The sequence below is a fragment of the Rattus norvegicus genome, chromosome 18, assembly GCF_036323735.1.
Source record: "Rattus norvegicus strain BN/NHsdMcwi chromosome 18, GRCr8, whole genome shotgun sequence".
NCBI lineage: Eukaryota > Metazoa > Chordata > Mammalia > Rodentia > Muridae > Rattus > Rattus norvegicus.
In genome coordinates, this window is record NC_086036.1 from 691,369 (window position 1) to 707,093 (window position 15,725).

Below are 15,725 nucleotides of genomic sequence, written 5' to 3' on the forward strand. Positions count from 1 at the left end.
CTGAACTGAGAATAGGTCCCCTATTGAAGGAATCAGAGAAAGAACTGGAAGAGCTTGAAGGTGCTCGAGACCCCAAAAGTACAACAATGTCAAGCAACCAGAGCTTCCAGGGACTAAGCCACTACCTAAAGACTATACATGGACTGACCCTGGACTCTGTCCCCATAGGTAGCAATGAATATCCTAGTAAGAGCACCAGTGGAAGGGGAAGCCCTGGGTCCTGCTAAGACTGAACCCCCAGTGAACTAGACTATGCGGGGAGGGTGGCAATGGGGGGAGGTTTGGGAGGGGAACACCCACAAGGAAGGGGAGGGTGGAGGGTGATGTCTGTCCGGAAACCGGGAAAGGGAATAACACTTGAAATGTATATAAGAAATACTCAAGATAATAAAAAAAATAAAATAAAATAAAAAACATGCAGAATCAGAGCTGAGTATTTATTGGAGGCAAGAGCATACAAAGATAGTGTTCAATTATTAAACCAATGTGTTTCTATTTTAGAATGTTTACAATACAATACAATACATTTTAAGACATAACAACTTCCATCTTCCTAGAACTGAAAGCTTCTTAGGCAGTTTATTTTCATCTGGCGATATTGTGATATGCCTCTAGATATTCTTAGGTACAGCATTTTTCTTTATATTTTTAAAATCAGATATTTTACGAATTTAGATTTCAAATATTATCCCCCTTCTCTCATCCCTCCTCCACCCTCTCCCTGCTTCTATGAAGAAGATCCCACTTCAACCCACCCATTACCAACTCAACTGCCATTCCCCTATACTGAGGAAGGGAGTCTTCTCAGGAAGATGTACTTCTCCTCCTATTTATGCCAGACAATGATATCATCTGCTACATCTGTGTCTGGAGCCAGGGGTCTCTGCATGTGCACTCTTTGGTTGGTGGTTTAGTCCCCATGAGCTGTGTGGTGTCTGGTTAGTTGATCTTGTTTTTCTTCCTATGGTTTTAGAAACCCCTTCAGCTCCTTCAGTCCTTTCTCTATCTCCTCCAGTGGGGTCTGTGTGCTCAGTCTGATGTTTTGCTGCAAGCATCCTTATCTTGAGCTTCATTTAGCCTGTGAATTGTATTTTAGGCATTCTGAGATTTGGGGCTAATATCCAGTTATCAGTGATTCCATACCGTGTGTGTTGTATTGTGACTGGGGTACCTCACTCAGGATGATACGTTCTTGGTCCATCCATTTGCCTAAGAATTTCTAGTATAGTTCTAACTACTAGATTGTACTAATTTAAAGGTACACAATAAAACTGGAAATCTCCTCTTGGACTAGTTCTACATCTTGCATTCCTGAAACATCTGAATCTTCAAATACATGGTATATAGGTGTAAAGTATTAAAAATAATATGAGAATGATAGAGGAAAAAGAAATAAAGAAATATATAGAAAATTTCACAGAACCTTGAGGCACAATTTGTGTTTCTATTAGCCTTTCCTCTAGTGTCTGTTGTTAATCCATTAGGGTGAGTTTTCCAGCAGAGAAAAACATGTCTCCTTGTGTTGTCTAGTATATTTTTTGTAGAAATAAAATACCCTTGGTTGGTAAAGCCATCTTTAATATAACTGTATTTTCAGCCTCTTATCAGCCAAAAGTGCCACCAGAGAAGATATTGTAGGAGCATGAAGTTCAGCTGCCTTCTGTGACAGCTGAAGGTATTAAACAAGATGCAGAGGTATTGAGGTATGAATATATGAGTACTTAATTATTAATCCAAAACAAGAGATGTCACTGCTAAAAGGAAATTGGTGCGAAAATACAAGCATGTGTCTTCCTTTAAAACAACAACATCATGGCCTCTTAGAAGAGGACATAAACTCCAAAAGTACTATCTCTTTTCAGACTGGTGAGACAGGCACTGACTGACTTGCTTTTCTCAGCCTCAGGAAACTCTAATGCATACCCAGCATGAAAAATACCTTCAGCTGTGGACACCTCACAGATTCTGGGATTATTGAAAAGAGATGCCTCCACTTGATTTTGAATAACCATCTGAGATAAATATTAAGGAAAGAAAAGGTGACCATCAACTTCAGCTGACGGCTCTGCTCAGCCTGCATTTAAAACTCTGATCTGTCTGAATTAGGTTTATAGCAGGTCACTGCAGCCGCATTTCCAGGTCAGTAGAGAATACACCATTTTCTAGAAAAACAGCACCTAAATTCAGAACAAGATAATCTTTTGTTTTATTTCTGCCTATAGAAATCATTTTTCCCATCTCTTCTCTGAGACGAGTCACAGTGTGTGGTTAGTTTTGATTCCTGCTTTCTGCTCTTCAGTTTTGCAAGGAACAGGAGGACCTGCTCTCTCTAAGTACAGAGTGACTTTGTGGAATGTGAAATGTGAAGTTCTATGAGATATTCCCTTCTGAAGGAGAAAGGAAAGATGGCTTCTTGTCAGGTAAATGTATGCAGGATTATGGGAAAGGTTGAGTATTCTTACAGAATCTTCATTGCCAAAACTTCCAAACTTTCCTATGCTGACTCACATTTACAGCACTATTTTTTCATATGACTCTCAGAATTAAGTTTTCAAAACTTATGTCAATGGTGTGCTAAAGACAGGTTTTTACTTATTGCAGGCTACTTATTTTTCAATATATATATGGAAATGTATTCTGAAAATCTTGTAAAGCTTCTGCTAAGAAAGCTGAATGTACGTGATGGCAAAGGGGAATGTATAATTCTACAGAGTCGCTTGTGTCATTATTTACCTGAGATAAAGGCTCATGTTTCATGAATGTTGCATCTCAGTCCCAAGGCAGTAATTCTCTGCTATCCTACTCCTGCAACCTTTTATTAGGGTTCCTCAAGTCATGGTGATCCCAACTATAATTTTATTTTTATTGCTACTTCATAGTTGCAATTTTTCTAGTGTATGAGGCAGAAAGTAAATACCCCTGTTTTCTGGTACCATAGGCAACTACCATTACATATACTAGAGGGTCATGCAGTTTCATTTCCAAAGGGGTCACCACCCACAGGTTGAGAACTGATAGCATATTGAATCTTTGCAAATATTCTTTGCACAGCATTCTTTCATTCAGAGCACAATTTATCAAAAATGTATACTAGTTATTTATACCAGACCAAGTTCTATAATTAATGAATCTTTCCTTGGGTGAAATATAGAACTTGGATAATGGATAAAAAGGGATACTGTTAATTTTAATTTCAGGGTCTATTGACTTTCATGGATGTGGCTATAGAGTTCTCTAGGGAGGAGTGGGAATGTCTGGATTCTGCTCAGCCGACTTTGTACAGAGATGTCATGTTGGAGAATTATAACAACCTGGTTTCTGCAGGTGAGAAATATTTTTTTCGTAATTTCTACTTAAGGGATTTGTAAAACTCTACTCAGTGTTTTGGTCTGACTTACATTAATCATTAGGTGTCTTAAATTGTTACAGATTGATTAGTATCTTCTTTACAGTTAACATGTTCAGTACCTTTATCTTGGTTTTACATTTTATATAAGGATTCTTCATTCTTATATGTCCTTGGAATAAGCATTTAGTAACATTTATATTTGAATGCACTGTGACTCACACATTCACTTTTTTTCTTTGATTGGATAGGTCTTTATTTACATTTCAAATGTTATACCATTCTTGGTATCCCCTATCCCAACTCCCCTCCCACTGATTCTATGTGGGTGTACCTCTATCCAACCAAGCTATTCCTCCTCCCTGCCATGGCATTCCCCTAAACTGGGTCATTGAGACTTCACAGGACCAAAGGCCTCTCTTCTCATTGATGCCTGACAAGTCCATCCTCTGTTACATATGTGCTGGAGACATAGATCTATCCCTTTATACTCTTGAGATGGTGGTCTAGTCCCTGGGAATTCTGGGGTATCTGGTTGGTTGATATTGTTGTTCTTCCTATGGGATTGCAAACTCCTTCAGCTCCTTCAGTCCTTTATCCACCTACACCATTGGGGACCCCATTCTTAGTGCAATGGTTAGATATGACTAATCATCTCTGTATTTGTAAGGCTTGGGCAAGCCTCTCAGGTGACAGTTATATCAGGCTCCTGTCAGCATGTAGTTCTTGGCATCAGCAATAGTGACTGGTTTTGGTGACTGTATATGGGATACATCCCCAGGTGGGGCACTCTCTAGATGGCCTTTCCTTCAGTCTCTAATCCACATTTTGTTTCTATATTTCTTCCTATGGGTATTTTGTTCCCCATTCTTGACAGGCTTGAAGCATCCACACTTAGGTCTTCCTTCATCTTGAGCTTCATGTGGTCTGTAATTTGTATTTTGGGTATTCCCAGCCTTTCGGCTAATATCCACGAATCAGTGAGTATATACCATGTGTCTTTTTTTGTGATTGCGTTACTTCAATCATGATCATATTTTCTAGTTCCATTCATTGCTTATGAATTACACGAAGTCATTGTTTTTAATAGTTGAGTAGTACTCCATTGTGTAAATGTACCACATTTTATGTATCCAGTCTTCTGTCTAAGGACATCCGCATTGTTTCCAATTTCTGGGTATTATATATAAGGCCACTATGAACATAGTCGAGTATGTGTTCTTGTTATATGTTGGAGCATAGTTTGGGTATATTGCAAGGTGTCTTGTAACTGGGTACTCATTAGTACTATGTATCTTAGTAAAGCTGCAATCTGTTGGTTGCAGCTTTGTCCTATTGACAGTGTCCTTTGTCTTTCAGAAGCTATGCACTTTTATTTGGTCACATTTGTCAATTCTTGATCTTAGAGCATAGGCCATTGGTATTCTGTTCAGAAAACTTTCCCCTGTTCCCCTGTGATTAAGGCTTCTTACCACTTTCTTTTCTGTTAGTTGCAGTGTATCTGGTTTTATGAGAGGTCCTTAAGTCACTTGGATTTGAGCCTTGTACAAGGCAGTAAGAATGGAATGATTTGCATTCTGTTCCATGCTGACCTCCTGTTGAACCAGCACCATTTGTTGAGAACAGTGTATTTTTTCCATTTGCTGGTTTTTGCTCCTGTGATCAAGTGACAATAGGTATGTGGGTTCATTTCTGGGTCTACTGATCTATTCTGTTCCTCAACTAGCCTGTCTCTCTACCAATACCATGTTGGTTTGTTCATTGTTTGTTTGTTTGATCACAATTGCCCTGGAATATAGCTGGAGGTCAGGTATGGTGGTTTTTCTCAGAAGTTCGTTGTTGTTGTTGTAAAAATATTTTTTGCTATCCTGGCTTTTTGGTTATTCCAAAATGAATTTGCAAATTGCTCTTTATAAGTTATGAAGAATTGAGTTGGGATTTTGATGCGATTGCATTTAATCTTTATATTGCTTTTGACAAAATGGCCATTGTAATATATCCATCTTGGCAATCCATGAGCAAAGGAGATCTTTCTATCTTCTGAGTTCTTTTTCCATTTCTTTCCTCAGAGAAGTGAAGTTCTTGTCATACAAATCATTCACTTGCTTGGTTAAAGTCACACCAAGTTATTTCATATTATTTGTAACTATTGTAAAGGGTGTTGTTTCACTAATTTCGTTCTCAGCCTTTTTATCTTTTAAGTAGAGACAGCCTATAGTTTTCTTTCCATTATTTTGTTGATCCAACCCCTTTGATGTCTTTGTTCATCAGGTTTAAATGTTCTGTGGTGGAACTTTTGGGTCACTTAAGTTTACTATCATATCATCTGCAAATAGTGATATTTTGATTTCTTCCTTTCCAATTTGTATCCCTTTGACCTATTTTTGTTCTTTAGGGCTTCAAGTACTATCCTGAATAGATCGGGAGAGAGTGGGCAGTCTTGTCTATTCCCTGAATTTAGTGGGATTGCTTCAAATTTCTGTACTTTCATATTTATGTTCGCTAAGGGTTTGTTGTATATTGCTTTTACTATGTTTAGTTGTGGGCATTGAATTCCTGATCTTCCAAGACTTTTATCATGAAGGGATGTTGAGATCTTTCAAATGCTTTCTCAGCATCTAATTAGATGATTATATATTTTCTTTGAGATTGTTTCTACAGTAGATTAGGTTCATAGATATTTGTGTATTGAACCATCCCTGTATCCCTGTGATGAGTCCTACTTGATATTTTTAATAGGGTTATTTGTCTCTCTGTGGTCTACCTTCTTGATTTCTTTGTATATATTTCTTTGTATATATTTCTATCTTACGTAGGATTGGTAAAGACCTTTTTTCAATCTGTTGGTTACTGATTTGTCCTAAAGGGAGTTTCCTTTGCCTTACAGAAGCTTTGCAGTTTTATGAGGTCCCATTTGTTGATTTTTGATCTTAGAGCATAAGCCATTGGTGTTCTGTTCAGGAAATCTTCCCCAGTGCCCATACAATCCAGGCTTTTCTCCATTTTTTTCTATTAGTTTTAGCATGTCTGGTTTCAAGTTGAATTCCTTGATTAACTTACACTTAAGTTTTATGCACAGCCATTAAGAATGCATCGATTTGTATTCCTCTGCATGCTGACCTCCATTTGAACTAGGACCGTTTGTTGAAAATGCTATCCTTTTTCCACTGGATAATTTTAGCTGTTTGACAAAGATCAAGTGACCATAGGAGTGTGGGTTAAAATCTTGGTCTTCAATTCTATCCCAATGATCTATCTGCCTGTCTTTGTATGAATACCATACAGTTTTTATCACCATTTCTCTGTAATATTGCTTGAGGTAAGGGATGGTGATTCCCCCAGAAGTTCTTTTATTGTTGAGGATAGTTTTTGCTCTCCTGGGTTTTTTTGTTATTTTAGATGAATTTACAAATTGCTCTTTCTAACTCTCTGAAGAATTGAATTGGGATTTTGATGGGGAATGCATTGAATCTGTAGGTTGCTTTTGGCAAAATGGCCATTTTTACTACATCTATCTGGACAATCCACGAGTATGGGAGCTCTTTCCATCTGCTGGTATCTTCAATTTCTTTCTTCAGAGATTTCAAGTACTTGTCATACAGATCTTTAACTTGCTTGGTTAGAGTCACACTGAGGTATTTTATGTTATTTGTAACTTTTGTGAAGGGGATCATTCCCCAAATTTCTTTTTCAGGCTGTTTATCTTTTCAGGAAAGGAAGGCTACTGATTTGTTTTTAGGTAGTTTTATACCCAGTCATTTTGCTGAAGTCATTTTATTAGGCTTAGTAGTTCTCTGGTGGAACTCTTGGGGTCACTTAAGTACACTATCATGTCATCTGCAAACAGTGACATTTTAATTTTTTTCCCTTCCAACTTGTATCCCTTTAACCTCATTTTGCTGTCTGATTGCTCTGTCTAGGACTTCAAGTACTATTCAATAGGTAGGGAGAGAGTGGGCAGCCCTGTCTCGTCCCTGATTTCAGTGTGATTGCTTCAAGTTTCTCGCCACTTAGTTTGATGTTAGCTACTGGTTTTCCATATATTGCTTTTAATATGTTTAGATATGGACCTTGAATTCCTGATCTTTCCAGGGCTTTTATCATGAAGGGGTGTTAAATTTTGTCAAATGCATTCTCGGCATCTAATGAAATGATCATGTGGTTCTTATCTTTGAATTTGTTTATATAGTGGATTACACTGATGGATTTTTGTATATTAAACATTCCTGCATCCCTGGAATGAATCCTACTTGATCATGATGGATGATCATTTTGATGTGTTCTTGGATTCGGTTTGCAACAATTTTAATGAGTATTTTTGCATCAATATTAATAAATGGTCTGAAGTTCTCTTTCTTTGTTGGGTCTTTGGTTTTGGAATAACAGTAATTCTAGCTTCATGGAAGAAATTTGGTAGTGTTCTGTCTGTTTTTATTTTGTGGAATAGTTTGGACAGTATTCATATGTGGTCTTCTATGAAGGTCTGATAGAATTCTGCACTGAACCTGTCTGGACCTGGGCTCTTTTTGGTTGAGAGACCTTTAATGACTGCTTCTATTTCTGTAGGAGTTATGGGGTTGTTTAAATGGTTTATCTCTTCCTGATTTAACTTTGGTACCTGGTATCTGTCTAGGACATTGTCCATTTCCTCCAGATTTTTAAGTTTTGTTGAATATAGGCTTTTGTAATAGAATCTGATGATTTTTTAATAATTTCTTCAGATTCTGTTGTTATTTCTGATTTTGTTAATTTGGATACATTCTCTGTAACCTCTGGATAATCTGGCTAAGGGTTTATCTATCTTGTTTATTTTCTCAAAGAAACAGCTCTTGCTTTTGTTGATTCTTTGTATAGTCCTTTTTGTTTCTACTTGGTTGATTTCATCCCTCAGTTTGATTTTTTTCCTGCCTCCTACTCCTCTTGGGTTTATTTATTTCTTTTTGTTCTAGATCTTGTAGGTGTGCTGCCAAGCTGCTGATATATATTCTCTCCTGTTTCTTTTTCTAGGCACTCAGAGCTATGAGTTTTCCTCTTAGTACTGCTTTCATTGTGTCCTATAAGTTTGGGAATGTTGTATCTTCATTTTCATTAAGTCCTTAGAAGTTTTTAATGTATTCATTTATTTCTTCCTTGACCAAGTTGTCATTGAGTAGAGCATTGTTAAACTTCCATGTTATGTGGACTTTCTCTCATTACTGTTGTTATTAAAGACCAGTCTTAGTTCGAGGTGATCTGACAGGATGCACAGGATTATTTCTATCTTCATGTATATGTTGAGTCCTCTTTTTTGACCAAATATATCATCAATTTTGAAGAAGGTTCCATGAGGTACTGAGAATAAGGTATATCCTTGTGATTTAGGATGGAATGTTCTATAAATATCTGTTAAAACCATTTGTTTCATAACTTCTGTTAGTTTCTCTATGTCTCTGTTTTTTTTTTCTGATTTTATGATTTGTCCATTGATGAGAGTGGGGTGTTGAAATCTCCTAGTATTATCGACTGAGGGGCAATATGTTCTTTGAGCTTTAGTAAGGTTTCTTTTATAAATGTAGGTGCTCTTGCAATCAGAGCATAGATATTTAGGAATGTCATCTTGGTGGATTTTTCCTTTAATGGATATGAAGTGTCCTTCCTTATCTTTTTTAATGACTTTTGGTTAAACGTCAATTTTATTTGATATTAGAATGGCAGCTCCAGCTTGTTTCTTCGGGCCTTTTGTTGGAAAATTGTTTTCCAGCCATTTCCTCTGAGTAGAGTGTCTGTCTTTCTCTCTGAGGTGTATTTCTTGCATGCAGCAAAATGCTGGGTGTCCATGTCCTCATCAGCATCTCTTTTCACTTGTGTTTTTGATCTTAGCCATTCTGACTGGTGTGAGGTGGATTCTCAGGGTTTTTTTGATTTGCATTTCCCTGATGACTAAGGATGTTGACCATTTCTTTAGTTACTTCTCAGCCATTCTATATTCCTCAGGTAAGAATTCATTGTTTAGCTCTGTACTCCAGTTTTCTATAGAGTTATTTATCTCTCTAGAATATAAGTTCTTGCATTCTTTGTATATATTGGATATAATCTCCAATGGAGGATTGGGAAAGATCTTTTCCCAATCTGTTCCTTGCCATTTTCATCTAATGATAGTGCTTGTTGCCTTATGAAAGCTTTGCAGTTTTCTCAGGTTCCATTTGTCAATTCTTTTTTTTTTTCAGCCTTGTTTTTTCTTCATTTTTTCTAGGATATTTTTTATTTACATTTCAAATGTCGTTCCTTTCCTGGTTTCCAGGACATAATCCCCCTGCCTCATCCCTCTCCCCATCTTCTATAAGAGTGTTCCCCTTCCCATCCACCTGCTCTTACTGACTCCTTGTCATTTCCATAAATTGGGGATACAACCTTAATAAGACCAAGGGATTATTCTTCCATTGTTGCCAAACAAGGCCTTTCTCTGCTCCATATTTAGTGGGAGCCATGTGTCATTCCATGTATATAGTCCTTAGGTAGGAATTTACTCCCTGGTTGGCATTCCTATTCTTGTGGTGTGGCAGTCCCCTTCAGTTCTTTCAATCCCTTCTCTAATTCCTCTTACATGTGTCCTGTTCACAGTTCAGTGGTTTGCTGCTACCCTTCATGTCTGTATTTGACATGATCTAGCTGTGTCTCTCAGGAGACATTCATATTTAGTTCCTGTCAGCATGCCTTTCTTACCTTCATCAATTTTGCCTAGTCTTGGTGACTGTACATATATGGGGCATATGTGGGGCAGACTTTGAATGGCTATTCCTTCATTCGTTGTTCCAAACTTTGCCCCCACTTCCCCTTTATGAATATTTTTGTTCCCCCTTTTAAGAAGGAGTGAAGCATCTGCACTTTGGACATCCTTCTTCATGAGTTTAATATGGTCTGGGTATTGTACCTTGGGTGTTTAGAGCTTTTGGGCTAATACCCACTTATAAGTGAGTGCATACCTTGTGTGTTTTTCTGGAATTTGGTTACTTCACTCAGGATGATATTTTCTAGTTCATTCCATTTGCCTATGAATTTCATGAAGTCATTGTTTTTGATAGCTGATTAGTACTCCAGTGTGTAGATATATGACATTTTCTGTGTCCATTCCTCTGTTGAAGGGCATCTGTTTTATTTCCAGCTTCTGGCTCTTATAAATAAGGCTACTATGAACATAGTGGAGCATGTGTCTTATTGTATGTTGGAGCATCTTATGGGTTTATGCCCAGCAGAGGTATAGCTGGGTCCTCAGGTATTGCAATATGAAATTGTCTGAGGAACCTCCAGACTGTTTTCCAGAGTCGTTGTACCAGTTTGCAATCCCACCAACAATGGAGGAGTGTTCCTCTTTCTCCACATTCTCACCAACATCTGTTGTCATCTGAGTTTTTAATCTTAGCCATTTTCACTGGTGTGAGTTGGAATTTCACATTTTTTGTTTGTTTGTTTTTGTTTGTTTTTATTTGTTTGTTTGTTTGCATTTCTTTAGGTATTTCTCCGCCATTGGATATTCCTTAGCTGAGAATTCTTTTGTTATATCTTTACCCCATTTCTTAATACTGTTATTTGCCTCTGTAGAGTCTATTTTTTGATATTAGCACTCCCTCTGATGTAGGTTTTCTTTTCCCAATTTGTTGGTTGTTCTTTTGTACTAATGACAATGTCCTTTCCCTTTCAGAAGCTTTGCAGCTTTATGAGGTCTCATTTGTCAATTACTGACCTTAGAGCATAAGTCATTTGTGTTTCTTTCATGAAATTTTCCAAAGTGTCCACGTGATCAAGACTCTTCCCTACTTTTTCTTCTATTAATTTGAGTGTATCTGGTTTGATTTGGAGGTACTTGTCTATTTGGACATAAGTTCTGTACAGGGTGATATGAGTGGGTCAAATTGTGTTTTTCTTCATGCTGACCTCCAGCTGAACCAGAACCATTTTTTGAAAATGCTATCCTTTTTCCATTGGATTGTTTTACCTCCTTTGTCCAAGATCAAATGACCATAGATGTGTGGATTCATTTCTGGGTCTTAATTCTATTCCACTGATCTACTTGCCTGTCTTTGTACCAATACCATACAATTTTTTAACACTATTGCTCTGTAATACTGCTTGAGGTCAGAGATGGTGATTCCCCCAGAAGTTCTTCTATTGTTGAGTATATTTTTCGCTATTCTGGGTTTTTGTTATTCCAACGTAATTTGCAAATAGCTCTTTCTAACTCTATGAGGAAATCAGGTGATATTTTGATGGGGATTGCATTGAATCTGTAGATTGCTTTTGGCAAAACTGCCATTTTTATGGAATTTTTGTGTTTCCTCCTTAAGGGTTTCTGTTTTTGTACTTGTGTTGTATTTCTTTAAGGGAATTATTTATGTCCTTATTAAAGTCCTCCATCATCACCATAAATTTGGTTTTAAATCCAAATCTTGCTTTACCAGCATGTTTGTATATCCAGTATTTGCTTTTTTGGGAGAACTGGGCTCTGATGATGCCAAGTAGTCTTGGTTTCTAATGCTTATGTTCCCATGCTTGCCTCTCACGAACAGGTTGACTTTGGCGTTGGCTTGTCTTGCTGACTGTAAAAGTGGCTTGTCCTTCCAGTAGGCCTCTGTGACAGAACTCTTGTTGACCTGTTTTCTTTCATCTGGATCTCATAGGATCCTGTCCCTGACTCTTGCTATATCCCTGTGCCTAGGCGATGTCCCCTAGGGTCAGGAATGAGGGCAGAATGTTTTTGTCGACTATGGATTCTCAGGAGTGTCTGTACTTCTGAGGGTCCAGCTCTCTCCTCCACAGGATTTCTACCCCTGTTTTTGAATTAAGGAAATACTTGAAGAAAATGAGGAGCAGGACAACCCTATAGGAAGTGTATAAGTCTCAACTAATCTGGACCCATGAGATCTGTCCGATACTGAGCCACCAACCGGCCAACATTCACCAGTGGATATGAGGTTCCCAACACTTTATAGTAGAGCACTGCAGGGTCTGACTTCAGCCATAGAAGATATATCTAATCCTCAAGAAACTTGAGGCCTCAAGGATTGGGGTTATCTGGTAGAGTGGTTTTTGTGTGGGTTGGGATATCTTCTTGGTGTTGGGAGTGTCTCAACTGGTATTTGATGTGCAACAGTTATAGGGTGGAAGTTGATGTAGTACATTTTGTTCTGTAAAAAAATAAAGAATAAATAAAAAGACATATAAATAAAAATACCTTGTTGATGTATTTGCCATTGAGTTATTATTGATGAAGTTCACTTATATAAAATATATCATAGATTTCATGAAATATCTCCTAATGTACATTATATCTATGATATTTGTTTCTTTGGACAAAATTTGAGCAGGTTGGTATTGCATATTTCTGTCATGATTATATATATATATATGATTTTCAACCAATTGCAATGTGTCACATAATGACATATTCTTGTTAATTTCAGGTCTGTGTTGTGATTCTACAAAGAAGCTATTCTCAAAGACATTTACACAGGATTATTTTCTCAAGAAAATAATACAAAGATTTGCATGTAATGACGTTTCAGATCTACATAGAGAGAAATTCTGGGAATGTAGATATGAGAATGAAGAACATGAAATAGATGAGTATGGAAATGATTTCTTTGCAAAAGTCATCTGTTTCATTCCTGAAGAAGCTCAGGAATCTCCAGATTCTCCTCCTGAGAGAATTCAGTCCTCAACTCTTAAGGGTCACTACAGAATTTCTACTCAAGAGACAGCTTTCAAGTGTAATGAATGTGGAAAAATCTTTACACAGTTCCTAAGACTTAAAGCTCATCACAGAATCCATGCCAGAGACAAACCTTACAAATTTAACGAATGGGAGTAATCCTTAACAGGTCTCTCAAATCTTCATATTCATCACAGATTTCATACTGGAGACAAACCTTACAAATGTAATAAGTATGGGAAATCTTTTACATGCTCCTCGAGTCTTAAAATTCACCACAGAATCCATACAGGAGAAAAACCTTACAAATGTAATGAATGTGGGAAATCTTTTACATGGTCTTCAGGTCTTAAAATTCACCACAGAATACATACTGGAGACAAACCTTACAAATGTAATGAATGTGGGAAATCTTTTACACAGTCTTCAAATCTTAAAACTCACCACAGAATCCATACAGGAGAAAAACCTTACAAATGTAATGAATGTGGCAAATCTTTTATCAAATACTCAAAACTCAGATCTCACCACAGAACCCATACTGGAGACAAACCTTACAAATGTAATGAATGTGGGAAATCTTTTACACAGTCTTCAAGTCTTAAAACTCACCACAGAATCCATACTGGAAACAAACCTTACAAATGTAATGGATGTGGAAAATCTTTTACAAACTCCTTAAGTCTTCAAAATCACCACAGAATCCATACAGGAGAAAAACCTTACAAATGTAATGAATGTGGGAAATCTTATATATGGTCTTCAGGTCTTAAAATTCACCACAGAATACATACTGGAGACAAACCTTACAAATGTAATGAATGTGGGAAATCTTTTACAGAGTCTTCAAGCCTTAAAATTCACCACAGAATCCATACAGGAGAAAAACCTTACAAATGTAATGAATGTGGCAAATCTTTTATCAAGTACTCAAAACTCAGAACTCACCACAAAACCCATACTGGAGACAAACCATACAAATGTAATGAATGTGGGAAGTCCTTTACACAGTCTTCACATCTTAAAACTCACCACAAAATCCATGGGGGGACAAACCTTATAAATGTAATGAATGTGGGAAATCTTCTATACACAGACTTCAGCTCTTTAAGTTGACCATATAATCCATACTGGAAACAAATCTTACAAATGTAATGGATGTGGGAAATCTTTTACAAACTCATTAAGTCTTCAAATTCACCACACAATCCATACAGGAGAAAAGCCTTGCAAGTGTAATGAATGTGGGGAATCTTTTACAGGTTACTGAAGTCATAAAAGTCACAACAGGTTACATACTGGAGAAAAAACATTTAAATGAAATCACTGTAGAATATCATTTACCCAGTCCTCAAATCTTTAAGTTCAGTATAGAATCTAGAGAAGAGATAATCTTCACTAATGAAAAAAGTTGGCAAGTCTTTTCCTGGTTCTCAACTCTTCAAATTCATCAAAGAATCCATCCTGGAAAGCAGCCTTATAAGTATAATGAATGTGAGAAATACTTTTCCTGTTCCTCACCTCTTCAAGGTCCCCACAGATTCCATTAAGTAGAAAAAACATTACTAATGTAATGGATGTAAATATTTGTTCAAAGGAATCATATCTTCAAATACAGCACACCATGCATACTGGTGAGAAACCAAACAAATGTAAACAGTATGGCTAATCATTTAGAACAAGTTCAAACCTTGAATCAACTTTCTCCATGCATAAGACTAACTTAATAGGTAATTACTTTATGCATATTTATATAGAAATATTTATTTAAAAATATTATTGAAACCTAAAGCATTATAAATAATTCCCATAGGGTAGTCATATACTTGATAGTAGTTGGAAATATTTTATTCAGAAATGACCCTTTCAACATTTTAAGTTGTTTTATTAGCTATAAACTATGAAAAAATTCACCCAGCATTAATCTGACACCATTGATTAATGATAGTATAGATTTCATTTTCAAATTCATTAAATAACAGTATTTTAAAATTTAAGCATTTAAGCCAAAATAATATTAATAACTATTCTTATACAAACCTGTTGTTTAAAGTTCTATATAGTTTAGTTTGGTAGAATAATTGGATTTGTGATATATATTCTCTGTAGATTTTATTGTGGTGTTTTTCTTTAAGCTTTTATAGAGTAATTTTTAATCTGAAACTAAACCCTTCTTTGTCACAATTATTAATAAATATATTACAAGTTTTTCATTACTACTACCTTAGTGTGATTAGTATCTATTTTGTGCAAGGATGAAGTCATTCATATACTCCATTTCCTGATTGATGATGCCAAGAGAAACCTGTCCCAAAAGCATAAATTTGATTGCTTTAGACAAATTCCAGACAGTAATTATGAAGCATATATATGGTGATCCAAGGACACCATAAGGCTATCTGAGTTTGTGTGCCTGTGTGTGTATGTGTTTGTGTGTGTATGTGTGAGTGTGCATGCATGTGTAAGTTTTAGGCATAAATTCACTGACATTTCAAAGAACCTAGTCTCTGTTCTAGTGAAAAATCCTATGTGGACCCATTTGTGGAGGAGAGGGTTGAAGCTTTAACATAACAACTTCTCCATTGGCCAAAATATTCATATTCATGGAGTGTGCTTTATATTGTGTATCATACAACTGTTGCTCATAGAAGTTTTGTCCTGAGTATTGCTCCCATAAGGAAACTTTATCTACAA

General features: G+C 36.6%; 1 pseudogene; it reads left to right on the top strand.

The window, feature by feature from the left end:
- Positions 1-2,405: 2,405 nt before the first annotated feature.
- Positions 2,406-14,301, top strand: LOC134483082 (zinc finger protein 501-like; annotated as a pseudogene).
- The last annotated feature ends 1,424 nt before the right edge of the window (positions 14,302-15,725 follow it).